The 27,994-nt window shown below is 41.1% G+C and overlaps 1 protein-coding gene and 1 pseudogene across 3 annotated transcripts in view; one reads left to right on the top strand and one right to left on the bottom strand.

The window, feature by feature from the left end:
- LOC311135203 (prostamide/prostaglandin F synthase-like) overlaps nt 1–21,950 on the top strand; it is a 44,476-nt pseudogene extending 22,526 nt beyond the window's left edge. The window contains exon 6 of the transcript XR_014615413.1: nt 21,817–21,950. The product of XR_014615413.1 is annotated as a prostamide/prostaglandin F synthase-like (transcript). The remainder of the gene's footprint in view (nt 1–21,816) is intronic.
- Nucleotides 1–27,994, bottom strand: part of znf609a (zinc finger protein 609a) — a 190,006-nt gene that overhangs the window by 61,586 nt on the left and 100,426 nt on the right. The window lies entirely within an intron of this gene.

The following is a 27,994-nucleotide window of genomic DNA, read 5'->3' on the forward strand; positions in this document are numbered from 1 at the left end:
TATGTAAATTAGATATTTCTGTATTTCATTTTCAATAAATTTGAAAACATTTCAAAGAACATGTTTTCACTTTGCCATAATGGGGTATTGTGTGTAGATGGGTGAGAAAAAAAATCAATTTAATACATTTTGATATCAGGCTGTAACACAACAAAATGTGGAATAAATCAAGGGGTATGAATACTTTTTGAAGGCACTGTATCTTTATTTCTTCAAACCGTTCCTCCATACTGTGCGATGCAGGATGCCGTTTTAAAACTAGAAGCCTGGTAGGGTTCCAGTGTATGTACTCATCCTCCTGTTAAATATGCATGGCGATCCCCCGGCGGCCTCTGAGACCTCCTACACACAGTACAGAGGAAAAAGCATATCTAACAGCTACTACCAATGACAAAGAAAACGTTTTTTTTGTTTTTTTTAAGCAGTACGTTGCTCTCTCGGGCTTGGGATTGTTCTGTGTGCGTTGTCGCGGACTACTAAAGTTTCAGATGCGGTGATGTCGTGAGAGGTAAGGAGCAACACGTAGCCCTCCTGAAACTCTAATCCGAAAAGGCACGCACTTTAAACATTTATGGCTGGTGCATTTTTAACGGCTCTAATATAAAATAGAAATTACTCACTTGTTTTCACTCACACTTTCTCTTCCTCTTGCTTTCTGGGAGGCTGAAAGGGGTCAGGCTGAGCACACCTGGGGAAGGCCCTTCACAGTGTGGAGTGAAACGAGATTAGGAAGGGAACAACAATTGGCCTGTCAGCTCTCTCAACATGACAAAAGAGGGGTTTCACCTTCCTTCCTCCCTCCTTCTCTGTTCCTCTGACTCACTCTCTCCCTCTCTGCATTTCTCTACCACTACACTCCTCTTTCTTTTTCACATACATTATTTTCCTCTCCCTCCCTCCCTCGGTCCCTTGGTCTCTGAGTCTTGGAGGTGTTGTGCAGCTGCAGCGCTCTTCTAATCTCATTAAAGGAGCCCTTCCCTGTGACACTGACCTCATCAGAGTGAGACCAACTCAGAACACAAAGCCGCCCTGCATGCCTGTTAACCTGTCAGCATACCTTTCTGACAAGGCCACAAGAGAACCTGCTCCCCCTCCTCATTCCTCCCTACGCAGCAGCTGTCGCGTTCACTCGCTGTCGCAAAGAGCCAGAGTAACAAGAGCACAATTTGCTATCCCACAAACACTACTAAGAAAATTGTCCTTGAGTGATACAAGTAGCTACATTATCACTTTACTCAGGTCTGCAGCACAAACACTACTCAGAAAGGGTCTTTGAGTGATATCAGTAGCTACATTAGGGTTCGGCGATATTACAATAGTATCGGATGTCGAAGATGATTGACAGCCATCGTCAATGGTGACGACATCGTGATATGACAGACGATGTATAGCCTATTTCAACTTGACTGGCACCGTGCAGTCAAGAGCTGACCGGGCAGTACACAGCAAGGCTATGCAAGTGGCCTATTACTTTGCTATAGCCTGTAATATCTATTTAAATAAATGTGTTATGAACAATTTACAGAATGCAAGAGAACAATGTCGACAGAGCTAAGATTTTCACCAAAAGCAGCTCAAAATTTCCAGTCAGAAAATATATGTAGGACGATCTGGGCCATATAGCCTTACACTCCGGTGTCTAATCATTTTAAAAGCCTAATTTGGTCTTTCCACTTCATTTGATATGAACACGACTTCAGTTTTTATGCTGGCTTTCTCCTGACGTGATACTTCATGATCAAACAATGAATTTAACTAACGGAGTTCTCCGAAAGTTTTAAATAGTTTTTGAATAACCTAAAAACATGATAGGCCTAAGGTAATAATGAGAGAGATAGAACAAATAACAGCGAGATAGAAAAATCAAACATGTAATTTGAATAAACCTTAAAGTTGAGCAAAGCTTAGTCTAAAAGAAATGATGCATGCATCCCTCCTTGCCGTTGTGAACCAAATAGCCAAAAGCCAAATCCTACTAATTCAAATAGCCTATCAAAAGCATTAAGACAAGTTAAAGTTATGAAGAGCATTTCCCAAATAGGCTATTCTAATAAAGTGTTTAATGTCCTAAAGTTGTAGCTTTCAAATGGGAACAATTGTGAAAGTCAGAGTCTATAGGCTATTCTCTATCGCAGCTTTATTTTGAATGAGAAGAATTACAGGCAACAAGAAGTGAAATTGAGCAAACAATAATCGAATGAGAAGTCAAAAGAAAACTAACAGCGGAGCAAAGCTTATGAAAGAAATGATGTGTAGAGTAGGCCTATGTGACACCATCGTATATCATGATGTTTAATGGGTACTTATACAATAGGAGAAAGTTACAATAGGAGAAATGTTGACATCGCCCCCAATCCTAAAATACATTATCACATTATTTAGGTCTGTACCACAAATACTACTAAGAAACGGTCCTTGAGTAATGAATTAGCTGCATTATAATTTACTCAGGGCTGTATCACAAATACTAATGGTGACCAAATATTTTCTCCATTAGTCTTGGAATGAAATATGCTGGGCGGCGTTACACAGGCCGAAGGGCATTCTATTGAACTCCAACAGTACTTGAGTGTTACAAGTAGCTACATTCTCCCTTTACTTTGATATTTTCAACATTGTAGTTAATCCACAATACTAACCTAAATGACGGAGTAAAAAGGAAGCCTGTACAGAATACAAATATTCCAAAACATGCATCCTGTTTGCAATACTGCAAATAAATTGGCTAATAAATAAACTTTTTGTCCTGAATACACATCGTTATGTTTGGGCAAATCCAACACGACACTCACTGAGTACCACTCTTCATATTTTCAAGCATGGTGGTGGCAGCATCATGTTATGGGTATGCTCGTCATCATTAAGGACTACGGAGTTTTTTAGGATAAAAAGAAAAGGAATAGAGCAAAGCACAACAAACTCCTAGAGGAAAACCTGGTTCAGTCTGCTTTCCAACAGACACTGGGAGACAAATCCACTTTTCAGCAGGACAATAACCTAAAGCGCAAGCCCAATTATCCACTGGAGTTACTTACCAAGACGGCATTGAATGTTCCTGAGTGGTCTCGTTACAGTTTTGAGTTAAATCGGCTTGAAAATCTATGGTAAGACTTGAAAATGGCTGTCTAGCAATGATCAACAACCAACTTGACAGAGCTTGAAGAATTTTAAAAAGAATAATGGGGAAATATTGCACAATCCAAGTTTGCAAAGCTCTTAGAGACTTACCCAGAAAGACTCAAAGCTGTAATCGCTGCCAAAGGTGATTCTAACATGTATTGACTCAGGGCGTTGAATACTTATCTAATCAGGATATATTAGTGTTTTGTTTACCATTAGTAATACAAAAAGTTATAATTTTTCTTCCACTTTGACAGAGTATTTTATGTAGATCGTTGACAAAAACAATTACATCAATTTTAATCACACTTTGTAACAACAAAATGTGGAAAAAGTCAAAGGGAGTGAATCCTTTCTGAAGGCTCTAGATAGATGGTGATAATCATCACTGCAGGCTTGGGCTGAAAGGAAGGGATCAGGCAGAGATACTACCAACTGCTAGCCAAGGGCCTTGGAGCTATTTTAATACCATTGTTGTCTTTGTGCTGGCTCTGCTCTGGTTGACGATTATTACTCCATTATAGGGGCAATAACACTATCCTTCTACACAGCCAAATTGGATCATAGATAGATAGATAAATGACTGAATAAGGAACACTGTGGTTTGCTCCAGCCTTGACCTGGCTTAACGTCACAGGCACCGTTTACACACAACAGTAGTGTGAGGGTTGAAAGAAAGGAGGATAGGATAGGATAAAGAAGAGGCAGTAGGCCTGGCATTTTGATTCGTATCGCAACCAGGCTACCAAATATGTTCACTCAAAGAAAGGCCAGCTATTCAGCTCACAGAATCATATGGCAATCTTGTACAAAATTTGTTTCCAGTCTTTTGAGTCGACAGTCAGGCTAACCGTTAAGTGAATAATAGCCTGAGTGAGTGAGATATTTCTTCCACTGTTGTTCTAGCTAAGCGCAGAGGCAGGTCTTGAAAGCTTGCAGGTAAACCATCAATTTGATGTCTCCGCCTAACTGCCACTTCCTTGGCTCTCACCAGACACCCTGTAATACCAGCTATTTCTCTAGACAAAACCTCAACAGAGCTCAGGAGAGGCTCATAAAATTGGATCCACAGCACATAGCTGTCAGATGCGAGAATGTTTTCTAGCTAAGTAGTCTACAAAGCAGTCATCCAACGCAATGAATAACAGAGTGTTTCTCTTCACCTCATGTCTTTTTACTCTCAGTTCATAAAACAGGGAACGTTTAATGGCTGCTCTTGGATCTGAAGTCCTTTCTAGCTCGGACCAGATCCTCTCCAATGCCCCATATTCAAGGTCTGATCCCAGTTCAGTTGAAGTTAAATCCGTGTGAGACTGTGGAACTTGTTTTGCAAATGGGTCAACCTTCCTTAAAGGAAAACTCCACCCAAAAACTATATTTTGGTATTTGTTTCATTACTCCATTGTTGACATAGTCCCTAAATGTTTTGCTTGTCAGCAATCAAGTTTTCAAGATATCTAACTTTCAAAATACAGAAATCATCCCCGTATGATGCATTTTGAATCATACTGTAGGTCTAATTAATGTCATTTCACCCAATAGTATGGCCATATATGAGCAAATTAACCCTGATACTGTTTGTATCAAATTTCATTTTAAAACAGTTTAGATGTAATTGTAAAATTATAGTCTCAGATATGGTTTTGCATTAGGACTCTTTAAGATATTCTTCTGTTAGACTGAAAAATAGCTTCTTATCTCCTTCAGACTGTTAAATAGTCACCATTAGCCGGCCTCCGCCCAGTACCCTGCCCTGAACTGTAGTCACTGTTACTTGCCGACTACCACTCGGTACTCAACCCTGCACCTTAGAGACTGGTGTCCTATGTACATAGTCATTGAACATTGGTCACTTTTAATAATGTTTACATACTTTATTCTAGTCAAGGCTCATCCTTTAACTACATCGCCACACATCTTTTCTATTCATATACTGTCCATAATGTCTATACACACATCATCACATATTTATATTCCGGACTCTGACATTGCTCGTTCTAATATTTATACATTTCTTAATTCCTTTCTTTTTCTTTTTGGGATTTGCGTGTATTGTTTTGTATTACTGTACTGTTGGAGCTAGGAACATTAGCATATCGCTACACCTGCGATACCATCTGCAAAATATGTGTATGCAAGCAAAAAAATGTTATTTGATTTTGATTTGTTATTTAATATGGTGCTTCACTTTTGAAAGAAATTGAATATAGATATTTTATTTGTTATTTTAGTTGTTCTACCAGTTATCAACATATTATTCAATGTAAAAAATAAAATAAAAAAGCCCAGTGGTTATTCTGTGACTTTAGCTAATACACGTTTATTTATTTTTTGTCGTGGTATCGTTTAGGTGTCGAGTATCGTTTTAGTATTGAGGATCATTTCAGTATTGAGTATCGTGATACTAAACCTGGTATCGAAGTCAAAATTCTGACATCGTGACAACACTAGTATGTTTCGAAGTTTGGATAGCACAGTACAGTATAGTACAGTGAGTAAAGCACAGTAGAGTACAGTACAATACAGTACTGTAGAAAGTAAGTAGAGCACAGTAGATTACAGTCCAATATAATACATTAGTACAGTACAGTCCAGTAGAGTAGAGTCTATTGTACTACTTTACTATACTGAACTCTACCCTACCCTATTTCTACTCTACTGTATTGTACTGCACTGTACTCTACTGTGATGTCCAAACTTGGGAAACATGGGGAGAATGACATCAATATCCATATTTATGAATTTCTGTGTAGTACAGATCAGGAACCAGTGATGTAATTCCGTTATCAGGTGTACATCCACATCCACATCCACACAAAACGTGGTCGCATAAAACCCTGAGGGAGATTTTACCGTAATTCCGTAACCAAAGTTTGAATCGACACAGTTCTTCCACTAAATTAGTTTTAGTAAATGTTTCAGTAGAAATTGTTAACAGTATTCCTTGTGCGTATGGTTTGTTAAACTTTGAAATCAATGTTTTTTTGTTTGGCATACATTTGAAAGTAAAGAATCTGAGTCAAAGCGTAATTCCACTAACGTGGAATTGCCCACAGCAGGCTGGTAGGGCTAACATCATCAGGCTAGTTGGGCTAATGTTGGCATGCTAGTTGGCTAGCAACCTTGCAAGCTGATTTGTAACAATAAATGTATTTGCTTGTAAGTTGGCAGAACATTTTATTGAAACCAGTAGTCATGAGTGCAAATTATTTGGTTTAATTTGAAGTTATACATTTGAAGTTATTTCTGTTGGAGTTTACATTATAGGGAATAAGCTGGCTTGCCAGGTCCTCCATATAACGTCACACCCCGCAAAAACATTTTTCCCGACATATCTTCAGCATTCTTCTGAATTCTGATTGGTTTTATGTAATAACTATAAAAATGTAAAAGTGAGGTGTAACTTTGCATTGGGACTTTTGATGCATATACTAATGCAAATCCATATGTTACATGTGGTTACGTTTATGCTACCTACTCTTTAAAATACCCTCAGGCCGCCAGGGTTCACAAACTGTAGTGGTGAGAGCAAGTTAACTGCCTGACATTTTCAGGGCTCAAAACGTTATGGGCCGGACAAGATTAGTCTGCTGTACATTCAGGAACAAAGGGACACAGAGGAGGTGGCCCATAAATCACTGGCTCAGCCCTCGTGTAAACATGAGGGAGAAAACGATCCACACACAACCTGGAACATCTCCTTCCTGTGTCATTACATTATTATTATTAAAAAGTGTCAGAGCAACAGCAGCGGGGAGGAAACGTTTGGGCTGTTCCAAAGGGAGAGCTGATCAAGGGGGGAAGCGTCACAGAAACCCTTCACAGAAACTCTCCATGAAGCCCTCTTCTCCGTTCCACCCCAGCCAGATACCAGGAAAAAGGAGGGAACTCGACCGCCTCTCTTGTGCAAAGCTAGTCTAAAAAAACAACCTTCCTTCTCACTATGACAGCTTTAATCTGACAATGTACACGCTCTGAGGGTTCAGTCAGCATTGGAACTCCCTCACTTCACTGCGAGTGGATTGGATTGGCTTTGTTGCGTTTGAAGCTCCAGTTTTTCCTTCCGTGTCTGTCTGTCTTGTCTTTCTGTCTGGGTCTCTAGCACTGTCAATGCTATTTCCCTGTTCAAATATCAATCTCTCCCTCTTTCTATAAACCAGTACTTATTTTTCAGAGGCAGAAAGGAGAGATTAATAAATGAACTGAGGGCTCTTTCTATCCCCCCCTCTCTTTCCATCTACACCTCTCCTGCTGCTTCTAAAGTCTCTTCTTCCCTACAGCTGAGAAACCTTTGAGCAAAGCACAGGCAGCTTCAAACGTCTCATCCATTTATACACAGAGCTCTGGCATCCCTCTCGCCTCCCCCTTTCCCTCAGCTGCCTGCCTCCCCCTCCTTCCTTTCCCCCTCAAGTGTTCTTTCCTTCAGGCAGAGGCTGCAACAGCATGGCTGCCTCTCTCACAGGCAGGCAAATCAGACACACACACACACAGACACGTTATATACTGACCCCCTCTGCCCATTGCAGGCCCACCGTAGTAGCCCGAGCTCTCACTGACAGTCAGTCCCAGATCCAGGCCTTCCTCTCCTCTCCAAGGGTTTTGCAGTCCTGTTTTCCTCTCCTCCCCCCACCTCTTCCACTTTCTTGCTACTCACGCATCGAGAGGCGAAATGAGGCGCGCTGGAAATTTAGCTGGGGCTGACAATGGAATATAGCTGCTCTGAATGCACAAGGCTTTCATGGGATGAATTAGCAGTGCGAGCGAGTCTCTCCCTTTCGCTCCCTCCCTTTCTCTCGATCTCTCTGCCTAGCTCGGTCGTCCCCTCCCCCACGCCTTGCTGCACAGCCATTCCAGACACACGCTGCTTACAAAGCTGAGAGACAGAGGGGGAAGGAGAGGGAAGGGCCAGCCGGCCATGAAAGTGCTTTGTTTCTCCCAGCTCTGGGATCGTTTCCACAGGCCTGCTCTGCTGTGTGCCCTCAGGATTCCTCCCTTTTACACATACTGACTCACAGGCTTTCCAGAGGGATTTAGGGAGTATGCTTGTGTACACTAAACATCAGACATGTATTCGTCCCAATCGCTTCGATTACAGACATTATTACGAGGTAGTCATTTCACAGTTAAAGCTCTTGAACAAAGATTGAGATTTTTTGGAACAAAACAATGGCTGATAAAAAATTATGGGGATGGGGATAGTAAAATACCCAGCGTGCAATTCATTTTCCTGCTGTGTGAACAAACCAAAGTAGATCAGAGAAAAACAACATGATTTAACTGAATTAATGTAGTCACATTAAGTGAGCGTACGCTGTGATTGACTACATTAGCCCTATACCCACATCGGCCATTACAAACACGAAGAACGTTTTCAGAGGCGAATCTCTCATGTGTAGTGGCTGTAGTTGCCTGGTCTTCTCTCAACCCAAACCCACACACTGCTAAATAGAGACTGAGCACTAATCCTGTTTCAGCATGGCAGGACGGGATTATAACATACTAGGAGTTTATATAGCCCCGGCAATTGCTCTGTGCGATGGGGAAGTGATTACCTCTGGGAAGAATGTGTTCCTTCAAATAATTAAGTGTTATGTGAGAAATGACATCTTACAGCATGCTGTTTACCAGAGATCGGCCTCCAGGAGGGAATGTGTGATGCTGCCGCTGCGAGCTCAAATAAGGACGCAAGCGGCTGTGGAATTCTGCGATCATCTCGGCTAGCTGGCTGCCTGTTTTGCTTCTCTGTCTCAATCGGTGTTGCAACACGCTGCAGGCGTCCCTCGAAGGTGGGTAATCCGTACAAAGCCCAGTACTGGGTGAAAGAAACAGACTGTGGGTGAACACGGAGTACAGGAGGGGACGAACCCGGATGTGTTGTTGCCTACCACCTGGAGGTGGCCCGTCAGGAAGTACAGGATCCAGTTGCAGAGGGAGGTGTTCAGTCCCAGGGTCCTTAGCTTAGTGATGAGCTTGGAGGACACTATGGTGTTGAATGCTGAGCTGTAGTCAATGCTGTAGCATTCTCACATAGGTGTTCCTCTTGTCCAGGTGGAAAAAGGCAGTGTGGAGTGCAATAGAGACTGCGTAATCTATGGATCTGTTGGGGTGGTATGCGAATTGGAGTGGGTCCAGGGTGTCTGGGATGATGGTGTTGATGTGAGCCATGACCAACCTTTCAAAGCATTTCATGGCTAAAGATGTGAGTGCTACGGGGCGATAGTCATTTAGTCAGGTTACCTTGGTGTTCTTGGGCACAGGGACTATAGTGGACTGCTTGAAACATGAAGGTATTACAGAGTGGGTCAGGGAGAGGTTGAAAATGTCAGTGAAGACACTTGCCAGCTGGTCAGCGCATGCTCTTAGTACGCGTCCTGGTAATCCGTCTAGCCCAGCGGCCTTGTGAACGTTAACCTGTTTAAAGGTCTTACTCACATAGGCTACAGAGAACGTGATCACACAGTCGTCCAAAACAGCTGGTGCTCTCATGCATGGTTCAGAGTTGCTTGCCTCGAAGCAAGGATAGAAGGCATTTAGCTCGTCTGGTAGGCTCGTCTCACTGGGCAGCTCGCGGCTGGGTTTCCCTTTGTACTCTGTGTTAGTTTGCAAGCCCTGTGTGTTAGAGTGTGTGTGCATCTCTTCAAAGTCAGTGTTGCTCCTTGAGGTGATGTTTTTTATTTTTTTAACTGATTTTATTGCTTGCCTAAGTTACCTGAGCTGGAAGAGAATTCCATATAGTCACTGCTCTATACAGTACTTTGCATCTCCCAGTCTCTGTTCTGGACTTGGGGACTGTGAAGAGACCCCTGATTGCATGTCTTTTGGGGTATATATGGGTTTTTGAGCTGTGTGTTAACAGGCTGAACAGAGAATTTGGTACTTTCAGCACGTCAATACTTCTTACGTCAATACTTCTCTCCTCCAATCTGAACCAGGAGAGACTGACATGCATGTTATTGACATTGGCCCTCCGTGTACATTTGAGGGCCAGACATGCTGCTCTGTTATGGGCCAGCTGCAGCTTTTCTAGGTCATTTTATGCTGCACCTGACCATACAACTGGGCAAGTCAAGATGCGACAAAACCAGAGCTTGCAGGATCTTTTGGTTGCATGTGATGTTAAAAAAGCAGAGCATATATCACCGACAGACCTCTCCCCATCTTTACAACAAGATAATCAATATGCTTTGACCATGACAGTTTACAATCTAATATAACACCAAGAAGTTTAGTCTCTTCTTGCTCAACAGCCACAATATTCATTACCAGATTCAGCTGAGGTCCAGTACCTCTGGAGTGACTTGTACCAAATACAATGCTTTAGGCATGTTCAGGACCCGTTTATTCCTCAGAATCAACTATGAGAGCCATTGTGTTTTCAAGGTAACAGACAGCCGTGCTCTCAATAGGGAGTCAGGTGAATAGATTGGTAGCAAATTAATTCAGAATAACAGCACAGAGACATACAAATACTACATAGTCAACATCAGCAAGTAAAAATAACACACTTTCAACAACACTCTTCAGACTCTCTCTCTCGAGAGAGAACAATTGCTGGCAACTATCAGCAACTAAACCTGGAAACATCCAACTGCATTTGTGGAAACAACTCGTAATCATCTGAAGACAGTCCAAGGTTGAAGGGGAGGGGGAAAGAAAAACAACTAAATCAACTAGCAGTGAAGTCTCTAGTGTTTTTACTGTTGACACAACATAGTTATGGCAGAATCAAGGTACAATTTTCTTCGAAACACACACGATAGATAGGTAGACTGAGCTAAGCATTCCCCTTGCTTTCTTCCCTTGATCCCTGTGCTGTGCTAAAGTGATTGCCTTCCGAGCCATTTTGGTGGAGACAGGTGGAAAACAATTAGTGTGGAGTGTTTTTACTGGAGTCCCGCGGGGCTGGGGTGCTTCAAACGGCCCAGCGGCACCAACACCAGGAGCTAGAGCTGGGACAGAAACACAGCCGACCGACACTTCGCCAGCTAACCCTCCACCTAACAAAACACACCTCTCTCTGCTCAGACAGCCCAGGCGTTCACCTATTTGAGCTATCCACCATAGTAAACTCTGGGCTTGGAGAAGAATTCCACTCTGGCGAAAGCAGAGGACAGCCATAATGCTGCAAAATGACTAGATAATACACTGCACTCATGGAAGCTTACCCTCACTGCACTCCTCTTGGCACATTTTCCAAGATGGCTTCTAAAAGGTTTTTATGTGTAAATGTTGTGTTGCCATGTGGTGTGTATTCACATTTTGACCTGGCCAAAAACACTGACAGTGAACTACCTGAATAAGATGTCTTATAACCCCAGCAATATCAATAGAAGTAGTCCCGTGGTCCCGTGTGGCTCAGTTGGTAGAGCATGGCGCTTGCAACGCCAGGGTTGTGAATTCGTTTCCCACAGGGGACCAGTACAAAAAAGAAAAGAAAAAATTATGCACTCACTACTGAAAGTCACTCTGGATAAGAGTGTCTGCTAAATTACTAAAATGTAAGGCCCTAATTCCTCATACGTAACACAACTAACACCATGGTAAGTCTTAAAGATAAGACATTAGGAGCTCAGCATTAAAGATAGGAATGAGGAGTGAGACTAAGATACTGCAACTCGGCACGTAGAAACGGTTAATTACTGTTCGCAAAACAATGTCCATACAGGCTAGAACACTTTTACAATGCAAGACGATACCAGTAGCTTCCAGCTTTAATTTTAGGCTAACTTTCCTTGCTAGCGTACAGCTGAATTCACTACCCTAATACCTTGTTTGTGATAATATGCTAACCATAACGCCAAATATGCTAATATCAAAGCTGATTGTCACCAAAAACGTTATTAATTTGCTTCGTCTCCCTCGTCAACAAAAACTAATTCATTTCTTAGTCTTCCTCGCCTCCCGTCTGGTTTCCACTAGATTCCATAGCCACATTCTGCCTCACGAATGACATCATTACTTTCATAAAGAGACAAAGTACACTTTCATCAAATAAGAAATTGCTTCTTCTACGCAAATGTTGTTGATCAGTAAATTAAAATAATAGTTTCTCGTAGCAGTTGTCAATAAAATAAGTCTTAAATGGAAGGGATTGTCATCTGTAGCCCAATGAAATCGCCAAAAAAAAAAGCTAAATAACGCAATGCACGCACACACACTCCTTTTGAATAATATGGATTCATCTGGATTGTGAATAGACCTAGGCTACATCTTGATTTACCCAGTTTATCAATAGAGATTTATCATTCAAATAAATGATTACCATTATGTTGTTTTGTGGTTAGAATGGCAAAAACAAAGTCAAATTGATTGTATGATTGTATAATTGAGTCATAATGCATACACAGCGGTCTCTAAAGAATTGACAAACATTTTCAAATGTGATGATATTGAAATAAAAAGATGTCCAACGATTGAACAGAGAAGTATCTAAGTTTACAGTGCCTTCGGAAAGTATTCACACCCTTTTACTTATTCCACATTTTGTTGCGTTACAGCCTGAATTTAATATTGATTAAATTGAGATTTTTTCATCACTGGCCTACACACAATAATATCACATAATGTCAAAGTGGAATTATGTTTTTTACAAATGTATTAAAAATTAAAAGCTGAAATGTCTTGAGTCAATAAGTATTTAACTCATTTTTTATGGCAAGCCTAAATAAGTTCAGGAGTATAACTTTGCTTGACAAGTCACAATAATTTGCAAGGACTCACTATGTGCAATAGTGTTTAACATTATTTTTGAATGACTACATCTCTGTACCCCACACCTACAATTATTTGTAAGGTCCCTCAGTCAAGCAGTGAATTTCAAACACAGATTCAACCACAAAGACCAGGGAGGTTTTCCAATGCATCGCAAAGAAGGGCACCTATTAGTAGATGGGTAAAAAAAAAAAGCTAACACTGAATATCCCTTTGAGCATGATGAAGTTATTAATTACACTTTGGATGGTGTATCAGTCTATATAGATACAGGCGTCCTTCCTAACTCAGTCGCCGGAGAGGAAGGAAACCGCTCAGGGATTTCACCATAAGGCCAATTTTGCTATCCTGCTTCTCATGGACCTGTGAAAGGTTCCACTAATTGTGTGAGGGGTAGGAATGGGCGGATTTCTGCTCGACACCAACAAACACCCCATATAAATTGTGGCATTGAACGTTTCAGCAGACTCTTAGCCCTCCATAACTGGGTACGTGATTATTGTAACGTTTACTGACAATTTTGATACCTTTTGGAAACAAAGCTTGTTTTATAAGGAGGATGGGATCCACTCAAATCATTTGGGTTCCTGGATCCTTTCACAGCATTATAAGACTGATTTGAGACAATTACTTATCAATGACCCAAGCCCATTTAATCCCTACCATTGTGTCGCTGAGTTGTCATAATGCTTCAGCAAATGTACATTATCCTAGGGGCGTTGGAAGACACAATGTAAGTAACCTAATGTATGTCCCTCTAACTGCCCTGAATGCCTCTGCTGATCATACAGCTATTGTATGCAGTAATCATGTGCCTATGAACCAGAGTTACACTGTTAGCACTGCGGCGGTGTGCCATAGTAGGAAGTCCACCGTGTGCAGCTCACCCTGCACTAACATAAATAACATGAGCATGTCTACTTCTGCTAAGCTTCCCAGTAAAGCATTAAAAACAATCAAGCATCCCAAAAAAGTGCTAAAAATTGCCCATGTTAACATATGTAGCTTAAGAAACAAGGTTCATTAAATCAATAATTTGCTAGTAACAAATGACATTCATAGTCTGACAATCTCTGAAACTCACTTAAATAATACCTTTGATGATAAAGTGGTAGCAATACATGGTTATACCAATGGTGGAGGTGTTGGCGTTTATATTCAGAACCACATTCCTGTAAAGCTTAGAGAGGATCTCATGTTAAATAATGTTGAAGTAATATGGCTACAGGTTCATCTGCCTCACCTAAAGCCCATTCTTGTGGGAAGCTGCTATAGACCACCAAGTGCTAACTGTCAGTATCTGGATAAAATTTGTGAAATGCTTGATAGTGTCTGTGATATCAACAGAGAGGTATATTCTCTGGGTGATTTAAATATTGACTGGCGTTCATAACACTGCCCACTCAAGAAAAAGCTTCAAACTGTAACTTGTGCCTGCAACCTGGTTCTGGTTATCAGTCAACCTACCAGGGTAGTTACAAACAGCACAGGAATGAAATCATCAACATGTGATCAATACATCTTTAATAATGCTGCAGATATTTGCTTTAAAGTAGCATCCAAATCCATCGGATGTAGTGATCATAATATAATATAGTAGCCGTATCTAGGAAAACCAAAGTTCCAAAGGCTGGGCCTAATATAGTGTATAAGAGGTCATACAATAAGTTTAGTAGTGATTCCTATTTTGTTGATGTAAATAATATTTGTTGGTCTGTGTGTGTAATGAGGAGCAACCAGACGCTGCACTTGACACATTTATAAAATTGCTTACTCCAGTTACTAATAAGCATGCACCCATTAAGCAAATGACTGTAAAAACTGTTAAATCCCTGTGGATTGATGAGGAACTGAAAAATTGTATTGGTTGAGAGGGATGAGGTAAAAGGAATGGCAAATAAGTCTCACTGCACAACCGATTGGCAAACGTACTAAACATTGGAAAATCATGTTACTAAACTGAATAAAAATAAGAAACTATAGTATGAAACAAAAATACATTATATAAAGAGATATAGTAAAAAGCTTTGGAGCACCTTAAATGAAATTTTGGACAAAAAGGCAAACTCAGCTCCATCATTCATTGAATCAGATGGCTCCCTCATCACAAAACCCACTGATATTGCAAATTACTTTAATGATTTTTTCATTGGCAACATTAGCAAACTTAGGCCTGACATGCCAGATACAAACGCTGACACTACACATCCAAGTATAACTGATCAAATTATGAAAGACAAGCATTGTCATTTTTGAATTCTGTTAAGTGAGTGTGGAAGAGGTTAATAATGATTGTTGTCTATCAACAATGACAAGCCACCGGGGTCTGACAACTTCGATGGAAAATAACTGCGGATAACAGCGGACGATATTGCCACATCTTCAATCTAAGCCTACTAGAAAAGGGTAGCTGTCTAGGCCCCTTAATTTTTTCAATCTTTACTAATGACATGCCACTGGCCTTGAGTAAAGCCAGTGTGTCAATGTATGCGTATGACTCAACACTATACACGTCAGCTACTACAGCGAGTGAAATCACTGCAACACTTAACAAAGAGCTGCAGTTAGTTTCAGAATGGGTGGCAAGGAATAAATTAGTCCTAAATATTTCAAAAACTAAAAGCATTGTATTTGGGACAAATCATTCACTAAACCCTAAACCACAACTAAATATTGTAATGAATAATGTGGAAATTGAGCAAGTTGAGGTGACGAAACTGCTTGGTGTAAACCTGGATTGTAAACTGTCATGGTCAAAACATGTTGATACAACAGTAGTCAAGATGGGGAGAAGTCTGTCCATAATAAAGCGCTGCTCTGCCTTTTTAACAATAGTATCAACAAGGTGCCACAAAGAAGGACCTTGGACAATTACAATTGGCTCAGAACAGGGCAGCACGGCTGGCCCTTAAATGTACACCGAGAGCGAACATTAATAATATGCATGTAAATCTCTCATGGCTCAAAGTGAAGGAGGGATTGACTTCACTACTTGTTTTTGTAAGAAGTGTTGACATGCTGAATGCACCAAGGTGTCTGTTTAAAATACTAGCACACAGCTCGGACACCCATGCATACCCCACAAGACATGCCACCAAAGGTCTGTTCACAACCCCCAAGTCAAGAACAGACTATGGGAGATGCACAGTACTACATAGAGCCATGGATACATGAAACTCTATTCCACATCTGGTAACTGATGCAAGCAGTAGTCAGATTTAAAAAACAGATAGAAAGTATTCAGACCCCTTGACCTTTTCCACATTTTTTTCCACAACTGTCTCAGTCTGTTGGGAATAAGCTATTTCTTTATCGACAAGCTGACCAATAGAATAGATAAACTTTTCTACTATGCAGGATAGTAGTTTGACATACAGGAGCTAGATTTTGCAGGTTTTCCTACTTACAAAGCATGTAGAGGTCTGTAATTTTTATCATAGGTACACTTCAACTGTGAGAGACGGAATCTAAAACAAAAATCCAGAAAATCACATTGTATGATTTTTAAGTCATTAATTTGCATTTTATTGCATGACATAAGTATTTGATACATCAGAAAAGCAGAACTTAATATTTGGTACAGAAACCTTTGTTTGCAATTACAGAGATCATACGTTTCCTGTAGGTCTTGACCAGGTTTGCACACACTGCAGCAGGGATTTTGGCCCACTCCTCCATACAGACCTTCTCCAGATCCTTCAGGTTTTGGGGCTGTCGCTGGGCAATACGGACTTTCAGCTCCCTCCAAAGATTTTCTATTGGGTTCAGGTCTGGAGACTGGCTAGGCCACTCCAGGACCTTGAGATGCTTCTTACGGAGCCACTCTTTAGTTGCCCTGGCTGTGTGTTTCGGGTCAATGTCATGCTGGAAGACCCAGCCACGACCCATCTTCAATGCTCTTATTGAGGGAAGGAGGTTGTTGGCCAAGATCTCCCGATACAAGGCCCTATCCGTCCTCCCCTCAATACGGTGCAGTCGTCCTGTCCCCTTTGCAGAAAAGCATCCCCAAAGAATGATGTTTCCACCTCCATGCTTCACGGTTGGGATGGTGTTCTTGGGGTTGTACTCATCCTTCTTCTTCCTCCAAACATGGCGAGTGGAGTTTAGACCAAAAAGCTTTATTTTTGTCTCATCGGACCACATGACTTTCTCCCATTCCTCCTCTGGATCATCCAGATGGTCATTGGCAAACTTCAGACGGGCCTGGACATGCGCTGGCTTGAGCAGCGGGGCCTGGACATGCGCTGGCTTGAGCAGCGGGACCTTGCGTGCGCTGCAGGATTTTAATCCATGACAGCGTAGTGTGTTACTAATGGTTTTCTTTCAGATTGTGGTCCCAGCTCTCTTCAGGTCATTGACCAGGTCCTGCCATGTAGTTCTGGGCTGATCCCTCACCTTCCTCATGATCATTGATGCCCCACGAGGTGAGATCTTGCATGGAGCCCCAGACCGAGGGTGATTGACCGTCATCTTGAACTTCTTCCATTTTCTAATAATTGCGCCAACAATTGTTGCCTTCTCACCAAGCTGCTTGCCTATTGTCCTGTAGCCCCTCCCAGCCTTGTGCAGGTCTACAATTGTATCCCTGATGTCCTTACACAGCTCTCTGGTCTTAGCCATTGTGGAGAGGTTGGAGTCTGTTTGACTGAGTGTGTGGACAGGTGTCTTTTATACAGGTAACGAGTTCAAACAGGTGCAGTTAATACAGGTAATGAGTGGAGAACAGGAGGGCTTCTTAAAGAAAAACTAACAGGTCTGTGTGAGCCGGAATTCTTACTGGTTGGTAGGTGATCAAATACTTATGTCATGCAATAAAATGCAAATTAATTACTTAAAAATCATTCAATGTGATTTTCTGGATTTTTGTTTTAGATTCCGTCTCTCACAGTTAAAGTGTACCTATGATAAAAATTACAGACCTCTACATGCTTTGTAAGTAGGAAAACCTGCAAAATCGGCAGTGTATCAAATACTTGTTCTCCCCACTGTATGTGAGGACCAAACATGCCGTAATTTGAATTAAATGAATAAATAAATGCACATATAAATAGATAAATCCTCACATAATTAAATAAATGAGCAAGGAAATACAAAAATGTAATGGACCCAAGATCCATAGGTGTCAGAAAAAGGCCTTGCCTGTGCAGGGGACTTTCCCCACAGTCCCCTTAGACAACTGAGAAGGGGAGAAATCACCCTATCACAGTTTCCTGGTTTCCACCAATCAGAGTGCCTGAATGCACATTTGGACTCTGATCCCTCCCACTGCAGGTCACAGTGGCTTTCGTTGTCAGCAGATAAAGACACACGTTGTCTGTGTGATTCATGTTTAGTGGAGGAAACAGTGGAGCATGTGTTATTTTGTGAACTGTATGACCGTAGATAGGGAGAGATTGTGTGAAAGGGATAGAGAGGATTGGACAGGGTTGGGGTGGTGTAGTGGGGGGAGGAAAGGGAAGGGGAGTGGTGTCTAGGGCTCTATTTAACTTTCTTAGAGGAACAGGACCAATGAAGAGAATTTAATCTAGGTAGGCCGTGACTGGCCTCACACTCCAGTACAGTAAATGGCGGTGTAGGCCTTAAAAGTTAGATGCGATCCGCCAACCAAATCCCAAAGAAGAAGACGAAAGTTTGGCTGCTGACCAAGTTATCAGTGTGTTTATTTTAGTACGTTTGTGTGTGCATTCAAGAAGTGAGTTGTGGGGTTTATTGTCGGGGGGGTTAACGCTACATTATGGTGATTGACTGCAAGCAATTACCTTAGGCATAATTACCTTGTTACGTTTGTAGCTGTATAGTACTGCTGCAGCTTATGTATATTTCAGATACTCCATGTGCATGTCATTTATAAGTGCCTGTATTGCATGAGTGTTTTGCAGTAGATGTTATTGTTTAGAGATGGTTCATTCCTATAGCCTGTACGTACACTTTACCGCTGCATTTTCATAGTTCACGTTACTGTTAAGCCATGGCGAGAGATTCTAGATGTTTCCTAGACTGTGGCACCAGACACAGATCGGATAAGATCTCCACCAGTCATGAGAGAGAGGGCCATAAATCTCGCCTGTCTTAATTAGTTCTCTCTCTCTCTCCATGAGATGTTTATACATATACTGCTGAATATCCCTGTATACATGCTATGCCATTATTTCCTGTGTAGACATTCCTATTGCATAGCTTACAACATTGTATATTTGTTCTTACCTTTCAGAACCACAAGTCCATCCTATGTAAACTGGAGATTTCTGTGTGAGTGTGAATACTATAGTGTGTGCTGTTGATAAAGATAATACAAGTCCTGGACTAAGAAGCATCTGTACTGTTCTTGCAGCCTGTAGCGAGTCAGAACCAATTACATCACATTAAGTACTAGTGGGTGAGGGCATTCACAGCTGACCGCTCAGATGGCAGCTAGCCATTTTTTACAATAGGTAAGGCTGTGTACATTGCAGTTTGACTGTCCATTACACACAATAGACTGCCTGGGGAGGTGATTTCCCACAGTCAAAGTCCTGCAATATGAGCTACAATGGTAATATTTGTGTACACTCTTCACAATTGTGTTCTGTGGGTGTCACTGAATAGGCTGATACCCCATTGACTTGATCCACAATCCATAGGTAAGGCTGTACAGCAAAATATAAGTATGCCCCCAATGCAATTATGAAGTCTAATACATCCACAGTGCGATTTCAACTGATTTGTCTTTTTTTTGGTCAAATTAACTTATTGTCTTTGTTGAATTTATATAACTTGTTAAGCATTATCTCTTGCAAATATGGCATGATTTCACTATTTGTGTCCATTTCAATGAGGGGCCTATATTTTGAAGGTGAACCATAAATTCCATTATTGTGGCTAATCTTTATTGTGGTTAGATTCACATAAAGTGCTGGCTGCTGCTAAAACTACGCATCTCCAGATTACCTGCTTTTCCGTGTGGAGGTATGCATCGAAAACTTGGGTCAGCTAGCTGCTACAAGCGACTTATAGGTGACAGAATATATAGCTGCTACAAGCGACTTATAGGTGACAGAATATATTTGCTAGTTATTCATCTGATTGATAGAAATTCCATTAACTAGCCAGCTATCTTGAAACTGTAGGGGGAAAGCTAGCTAACGTTATCTTACTCCCACCAACAGAGTTCACCTTAGCTAGCTAACCCCCACCAATAGTTCACCTTGGCTAGCTAGCTAAGTGGACTCTAGCTAGGTTTCTAGAAAATAACTAGCTATATAATTGCTAGCTATATTGGTAGCTAGTTACTGACTATTTGAACTGTTTTTGTCAAACTACTTTGTTCCCCTGCCTGTTTATTTATGCTTTTGTGACTGAAAGTTGGCAAGAAAAGTGCCCCTCCTAATTTTACTGCAAATAGGCTGTGTTGTTTTCATATAGCTTGGCTGATTAGGGGGCTTGTGCACGTTTTAAATGAGTGTTTCATGGGCTAGTTAACTAAGTTACTGACTGACTAAGCTAATTCTTGTTTATGTTGTTGTTGTTGTTGCATTTCAGGTGGAGTGTCATTGCTGACAGGCCAGGGCACATATTCAAAGAATCTCAGCGTAGTACTGATTTTAGGATAAGTTCTGCCTTCACACCAAGTACAATTCCATTGACAAGGGGGAGGCTATCCTAGATTACTATCACTACACAGAGACGCTTTGTCCAATACCTTGCACAGCAGTCATTTCACCACAGGACCCTAGAGCAGGGGTAGGCAACCCTGTTCCTGGAGTGCCACAGGATTGAGTTTCAACTAGGCACAACAACGGGTTTGTTCAGTTCGCTTGAACATTTTCTACGTTGCGGAACGGTTTGTACTCAGCGCCACGTTTTCCCAAAACATTATTGTACGTTCTTCAACAGACTGATACGTTTGCTCCATTCGGTGGGTGTGCCGGGGTGTGGCTTGAAGCAAATGAGTGAAGTATTCTTTATTTAACCAGGTAAGCCAGTTGAGAACAAGTTCTCATTTACAACTGCGACCTGGCCAAGATAAAGCAAAGCAGTGCGATAAAAACAACAACACAGAGTTACATATGGAATAAACAAAACGTACAGTCAATAACACACTAGAAAATCTATCTACAGTGTGTGCAAATGTAGTAAGGCAATAAATAGGCCATAGTGCAAAATAATTACAATTGAGTATTAACACTGGAGTGATAGATGTGCAGAAGATGATGTGCAAATAGAGATACTGGGGTGCAAATGAGCAAAATAAATAATGTAAATAACAATATGGGGATGAGGTAGTTGGGTGGGCTAATTTCAGATGGGCTGTGTACAGGTACAGTGATCGGTAAGCTGCTCTGACAACTGATGCTTAAAGTTAGTGAGGGAGATAAGTGTCTCCAGCTTCAGAGATTTTTGCAGTTCGTTCCAGTAATTTGCAGCAGAGAACTGGAAGGAATGGCGACCAAAGGAGGTGTTGGCTTTGGGGATGACCAGTGAGATATACCTGCTGGAACGCATACTACGGGTGGGTGTTGCTATGGTGACCAATGAGCTAAAATAAGGCGGGGATTTGCCTAGAAGTGATTTCTAGATTACCTGGATTTAAAGGGCAGCAGTGCATTTTGAACCCACAACCCAACCCCTCCCTATTTTTCAACTAGTCGTTCAGTACAGCACTGTTTCCGTTCAATTGAACGTTCTATTACATTTGTATGTACTGAACACAGCCCTGACCAACTGAACTAATTGATCAGTTGAGTGATTGCCTAAATTCAACACACCTGGTCTTCCAGGTCGGTTAAATCAAAAACATAAAGTGCCTGTGACACTCTAGGACCAGGGTTGCCTACCCCTGCCCTAGAGGTATTAGTCAATGATTATGAACTGAATATTGTATGTGAATTTCCATATATCAATGACACTAACAAAAGGGTTGAATTGTTCAGCAACATGTGCTGTAAATGCTAACATGACTTTGGTGATGAAAGGTACATATTGAATTTATTGTCATCTCCCTATCAGGCAACTGCATGCTGTGACATGGGCCTGGATGGTGACACATCTTCAAGCTGCCGGACTGAAGACTGTGGCCTTCACTGGTACCAGAAGCAAGGGCCTTACCTGGGAGTACAGCAACAGTCTCTCTCTGTCTCACAGCCATTCTGTAAATATGTATGTAACCGCTCAAATTCATACCAACAGCTACAGACACAAGCACTGACTTATATTCACTTTGTCTACTTGTCCCAGTCTTCAATATTTTAGTTGCCAAACCTGTGTGATGTCTGATATATATTAATAAAAATGTATTCACCCAGGACATGAGAATTGCATTTACTTTAGACCTTTTGAATCATAAGCTCCAAGTGTTGTCTTTGTGTTTAAGCTACCATAGAAGTTAGTCAAAGTTAGTGTGACAAACATGCTATGAAAAAGTTATTGTTTTGTAATCTAACAATACAATTAAAATGAGTTTATACAAAACTATATTGCATTTGGGCGGCAGGTAGCTTAGTGGTTAAGAGCGTAGTGCCAGTAACCGAAAGGTCGCTGGTTCTATTTCCCGAGCCGACTAGGTGAAAAATCTGTCGATGTGCCCTTGAGCAAGGAACTTAACCCTAATTGCTCCTGTAAGTCGCTCTGGATAAGAGTGTCTGCTAAATGACTAAAATGTAAAATGTAAATGTAATGGTCATCACCAAAATGTGGCCTTTAAAAGCCTTGATAGTTGCATCCTTCCTCAGGGAACTGTCTTCATATAGCTGACAACAGGGTGGCAGGTTTTTTCATGTGCTGCTCTAGAGTTCCATAGCCCAGCAGACTCACCTGGGGATAGGGGGATGGACTTGTTCATTTTGATAAAAGTCTGGGAGACTTTTACAGGGAGGAGATAGCATGAGTACAGTCAATCCAATTCAACCAGTGGCTCTGGATAATATGTGACCCACCACCTGGATTCGGTCCTATGTAGCAACATTTGAAATGGTGTTGTTTACATTGGATAAAAGTAGAGAAAATTGTATATCATACACTGCAGTTGAGGAACAATGGGAAAATAATTCTGCTTTGAAAGTTGATAAACTTCTAACCCCACTTGAATGTTTTGGTACACCTACTGGAGAGCTCTTCTTTGTCTACACCCATTCAGCATCGTTCACACCCTCTTAAGTCTTAGCCCCACCCATCTCTTTAAGGATGCACAGAGTAGTAAAGAACCAAAAGATTTTGAGACTAAAAGTGGTGAAAGTAGTAGCAAAAAGTAGTAGTACAAATACACTAAATCCTTAGCCTATATCCTAATCTGACTTTGGTGCAGGTCATGTTGTTCTTCACATTACCGTCTCTGGTAAACACACACTATATCAAATAAAATCAAAAGTTTATTTGTCACATGGATACAGAAGGTGTAAACGGTACAGTGAAATGGTTACTTGCATAGTGGAGTGTTTTGTTTAGACATGTAGCTAGCTAGCTAAACAATTAACCAAAATCCCAACTCTAATGACGTGTTTAAAACAACGGGGAACTTGGAAATCGCAGACTTCCGAGCATTCAAAACAACTGGGAACGCAAAAAAAAAACGAGCGCCGACTGGGAAAAATCGATTTGAACGGTCATCCAACTCGGGAACTCTGGCCTCTTTCTAGAGCTCAGACTTTCCAACCTGAAGATCACTGACATCATGATTTGACCTCTTCTTTTTCTGAGTTCCCAGTTGTTTTGAACACGGCAATACTACCATGCACGAATCAGCAGGTAGCTAAAGCTAACCAACTAGGTTCAATGTTAGCTAGCTTATTATTAAGGCACATGAAAGTTCACATGTTCCAGAAGACGTTTCTGCCAAAAAAATGCCTCTCCTGTGAAATAGTGACGTGAGACATACGCTTAGCTTCTTGAAATGGGTCACATATGCCATGTCATCACACAGGCAGACTGCCACAGTGAAGGAGGTTTACACGGTGCATCAAGTATACTATTATGAGTGTAGCTTACTGCTCTGGAGAGATCGCAGGTAGTTGGTCAGAAGGCTCTGGAGGTCCTTGGACCATTCTGTCTCTGTAGAACCTGGAGAGAGACGGATAGACGTAGTGAGTGCTAGAAAAAGAGAGTAGCCTCACCCCTGACCTCCCACTGGCCCAGGGCCTCCTACCTAGTATCGTGCAATGTAAAGGAAAGCAATAATATCATTACGACAGAGTGCTCCATGTTCCTGCTGGTAGCAAGCCTCAACCTAGATGCAGAGAAATGTCCTGCCTTGTAGAATGGTTGCATCCATCTCCACCAGGCTCCAAGAAATCAGATGACAAACCTGCAGAGATTAAAAAGAAAATGGTACCTGTATTTAGGATTCATGTATCAGTATGCCTACTTCACATTCATGTCTATACATGCAAATAGATCTGATTAAATGTATGCATGCCATTTTGTGAAAACGGCTATGACAAATTACATGGCATACATGTGAATTTATAGCTAGCTAAGATATTATTTATATTTTATGGCACCACATCTCATCTCACTAACAATTGCTAAGGCGAACAGTAAATTCCACTATTGTGGCTAATCCGTATTGTGGCTAGCTTCTCAATGGTGATGTATTCCATCATGACAACATGCTCCTCCTTACTTGACTGTAGTTAGCTAGCTGCTAGTTTATTCATTAAGTATCCACTCTATTGCTTAATAAGTGATCTAGTTAACGTGAGCTAGCCAACATGCATTGCTTCTGACATGCCACAATCCTGCTTGCTTTACATATGACAGATATTTAGCTACCTAGATAATAATGGTTTATGATAATTGCAGTTTAGTTAATTATCTAGCTAGCTAGCTACGTGAAAAACTGATTCTGGCTGTACAATGCAGCTAGCTGGCCAACTTGACTTTATCAGTTGTAGCCAAGCTAGCTAGCTTGATACTCTGTAACATTAGTTTACCATGCTTTTCTGGACAACTGGACACTCCTCTTGCCCATCCCAGTCGATTCCTTCTTGTCCCTTGGTCTTCTTCTAGGTTCAAAACTATATGGCTGTAGTCCGATGCCATATTGTCAAAAGCAACCCACTCGTAACACAGCCATCTGGTGCAGGCAGGCAGTCATTGGCTCAGTATTCCAAAACTGTTCACCTGTTTCTACGTCAAGCAAGGACAATGTTCCATTTGTTATTTTTATGTGTTTTTATTGTGCATGTGTGGCACAGCAGCATATAATACATTTGATATCCAATTTCCCCCCCAAAAGTGACATAATATTGAGACATGGCTATATGCGCTACATGTGATTGTTTATGGGGTGTTAATGTGTTAAATATGTCCTTTCAACTTTTAACACGTTCTGTCATACTGAACGCAGCCCAGGCAAATGCAATCGATCAACGTGCCATGGCATTGATCAACCAATGGTGTGTTAGATAGCACCCACATACGTTTGTTTGACACCCCCCCATTATGATATTAGAGGAAGACATACAGAACTAAATAAAATAACAAATAATCTAAGTGAATAAAATGAAAGAAAGTGAGATTCATTATTTAAATAATTATGTATCTATTTATGTGCGCAATCATTTATCCATTTATATATTTTTCTATTTATTTGTGCATTTATTTATCTATTTACACTGCAATAAGAAAGTATTCAGACCCATTGACTTTTTCCACATTTTGTTACATTACAGCCTTATTCTAAAATTGATTAAATTGTTTTTTTCCTTTATCAATCTACACATAATACCCCATAATGACAAAGTAAAAACAAGTTTGTAAAATTTGTAACACATTTATAAAAAGCTCTGTCAGGTTGGATGGGAAGCGTCACTGAACAGCTATTTTCAGGTCTCTCCAGAGATGTTCGATCGGGTTTATGTCCGGGCTCTGGCTGGGCCACCCAAGGAAATTAAGCGACTTGTCCCGAAGCCACTCCTGCGTTGTCTTGGCTGTGTGCTTAGGGTCGTTGTCCTGTTGGAAGGTGAACCTTTGCCCCAGTCTGAGGTCCTGAGCGCTCTGGAGCAGGTTTTCATCAAGGATCTCTCTGTACTTTGCTCCGTTCATCTTTCCCTCAACCCTGACTAGTCTCCCAGTCCCTGCCGCTGAAAAACATCCCCACAGCATGATGCTTCCACCACCATGCTTCACAGTAGGGATGTTGCCAGGTTTCCTCCAGATGTGACGCTTGGCATTCAGGCCAAAGAGTTCAATCTTGGTTTCATCAGACCAGAGACTCTTGTTTCTCATGGTCAGAGTCCTTTTGGTGCCTTTTAACAAAACTCCAAGTGGGCTGTCATGTGCCTTTTACTGGCCACTCTACCATAAAGGCCTGATCGGTGGAGTGCTGCACAGATGGTTGCCCTTCTGGAAGGTTTTCCCATCTCCACAGCAGAACTCTGGAGCTCTGTCAGAGTGACCATCGAGTTCTTGGTCACCTCCCTGACCAAGGCACTTCTCCCCCAGCTCTAGGAAGAGTCTTGGTGGTTCCAAACTTTTGATGGAGGCCACTGTGTTCTTGGGGACCTTCAATGCTGTAGACATTTTTTGGTACCCTTCCCCAGATTTGTGCCTCGATTCAATTCTGTCTCGGGGCTCTACAGACACTTTTTTGGTTACTACATGATTCCATATGTGTTATTTCATAGTTGATGTCTTCACTATTATTCTACAATATAGAAAATAGTAAAAATAAAGAAAAACCCTTGAATGAGTAGGTGTGTCCAAACTTTTGACTTGTGCTGTATGTAAATAAGGTATCTGTTATTTATTTAGTATACATTTGCAAAAAAATTCTAAAAACCTGTTTTCGCTTCGTCATTACGGGGTATTGTGTGTAGATTGATGAGATTTTTTTTATTTTTTTATCCATTTTAGAATAAGGCTGTAACGTAAAAAAAAAATCTGAATACTTTCCGAATGCACTGTATGTGTGCATTTATTTATTTATTCATGTATTTATCTATTAATGTGTGCATTTATGTATTTATTCAATTAATTCTAATTATGGCAGCTTTGGTCCTCCATATTGACATAGGCCAGTGATTTTGCTGTTCTTTATTCTAACTAGGCTTTGGAGGTATACCATATCTACAGTATACCGGGGTATTTAGAAAAATCCACGGGACAATGACGAGAGACCGGAGACTTGTGAGTCACTCACTGTTGTGCAGCATGTGCCAGGTGATCTAATTACGTTATGGAATTCACAACTAAATGTTTGCCAGCTAGTTATCTCATAACTATTAAGTTAACTATCTAAAATGTGCTAAATGCATTGCAGTTGTGCATTTGGTTTGCTACTTTAGTAGCTAGTTCGTTATCTAGCTAAGTGGTTAGCTTATTCCTCAAAAAATTATATATATTTTTACCTTTATTTAATTAGGCAAGTCTGTTAAGAACAAATTCTTATTTACAATGACGGCCTACCAAAAGGCCTCCTGCGGGGACGGGGATCAAAAATTAAAATATAGGACAAAACACACATCACGACATGAGAGACAACACTACATAAAGAGAGACCTAAGACAACAACATAGCATGGCAGCAACACCACATGACAACAACATGGTAGCAACACAACATGGCACAACACGGTAGCAGCACAAAACATTACAAACATTTTATGGCACAGACAACAGCACAAAGGCAAGAAGGTAGACAATAATGCATCACGCAAAGCAGCCACAACTGTCAGTAAGTGTGTCCATGATTGAGTCTTTGAATGAAGAGATGGAGATAAAACTGTCCAGTTTGAGTGTTTTTTTGCAGCTCGTTCCTGTCGCTAGCTACAGCAAACTGAAAAGATGAGCGACCCAGGGATGTGTGTGCTTTGGGGACCATTAACAGAATGTGACTGGCAGAACGGGTGTTCTATGTGGAGGATGATGGCTGCAGTAGGTATCTCAGATAGGGGGGAGTGAGGCCTAAGAGGGTTTTATAAATAAGCATCAACCAGTGGGTCTTGCGACGGGTATACAAAGATGACCAGTTTATAAAGGAGTATAGAGTGCAGCGATGTGTCCTAAAATCAAGCATTTGCTTTGTAACAGCAGAGAATCACCTCCTGGATCAAGAGCCTTGCTGGATAATATTTGTTTTGTGTATGCAGCAAACTGTGAGTAGCATTTTTTAGTTACTTTTATAGTTTAGGTCAGACACTGTACAAAATGTTTACAATGCGCTCATTAGCATTTAGTTAGCATTCTCTATG

This window comes from Coregonus lavaretus (genome assembly GCF_964263955.1).
Source record: "Coregonus lavaretus genome assembly, chromosome: 9".
NCBI lineage: Eukaryota > Metazoa > Chordata > Actinopteri > Salmoniformes > Salmonidae > Coregonus > Coregonus lavaretus.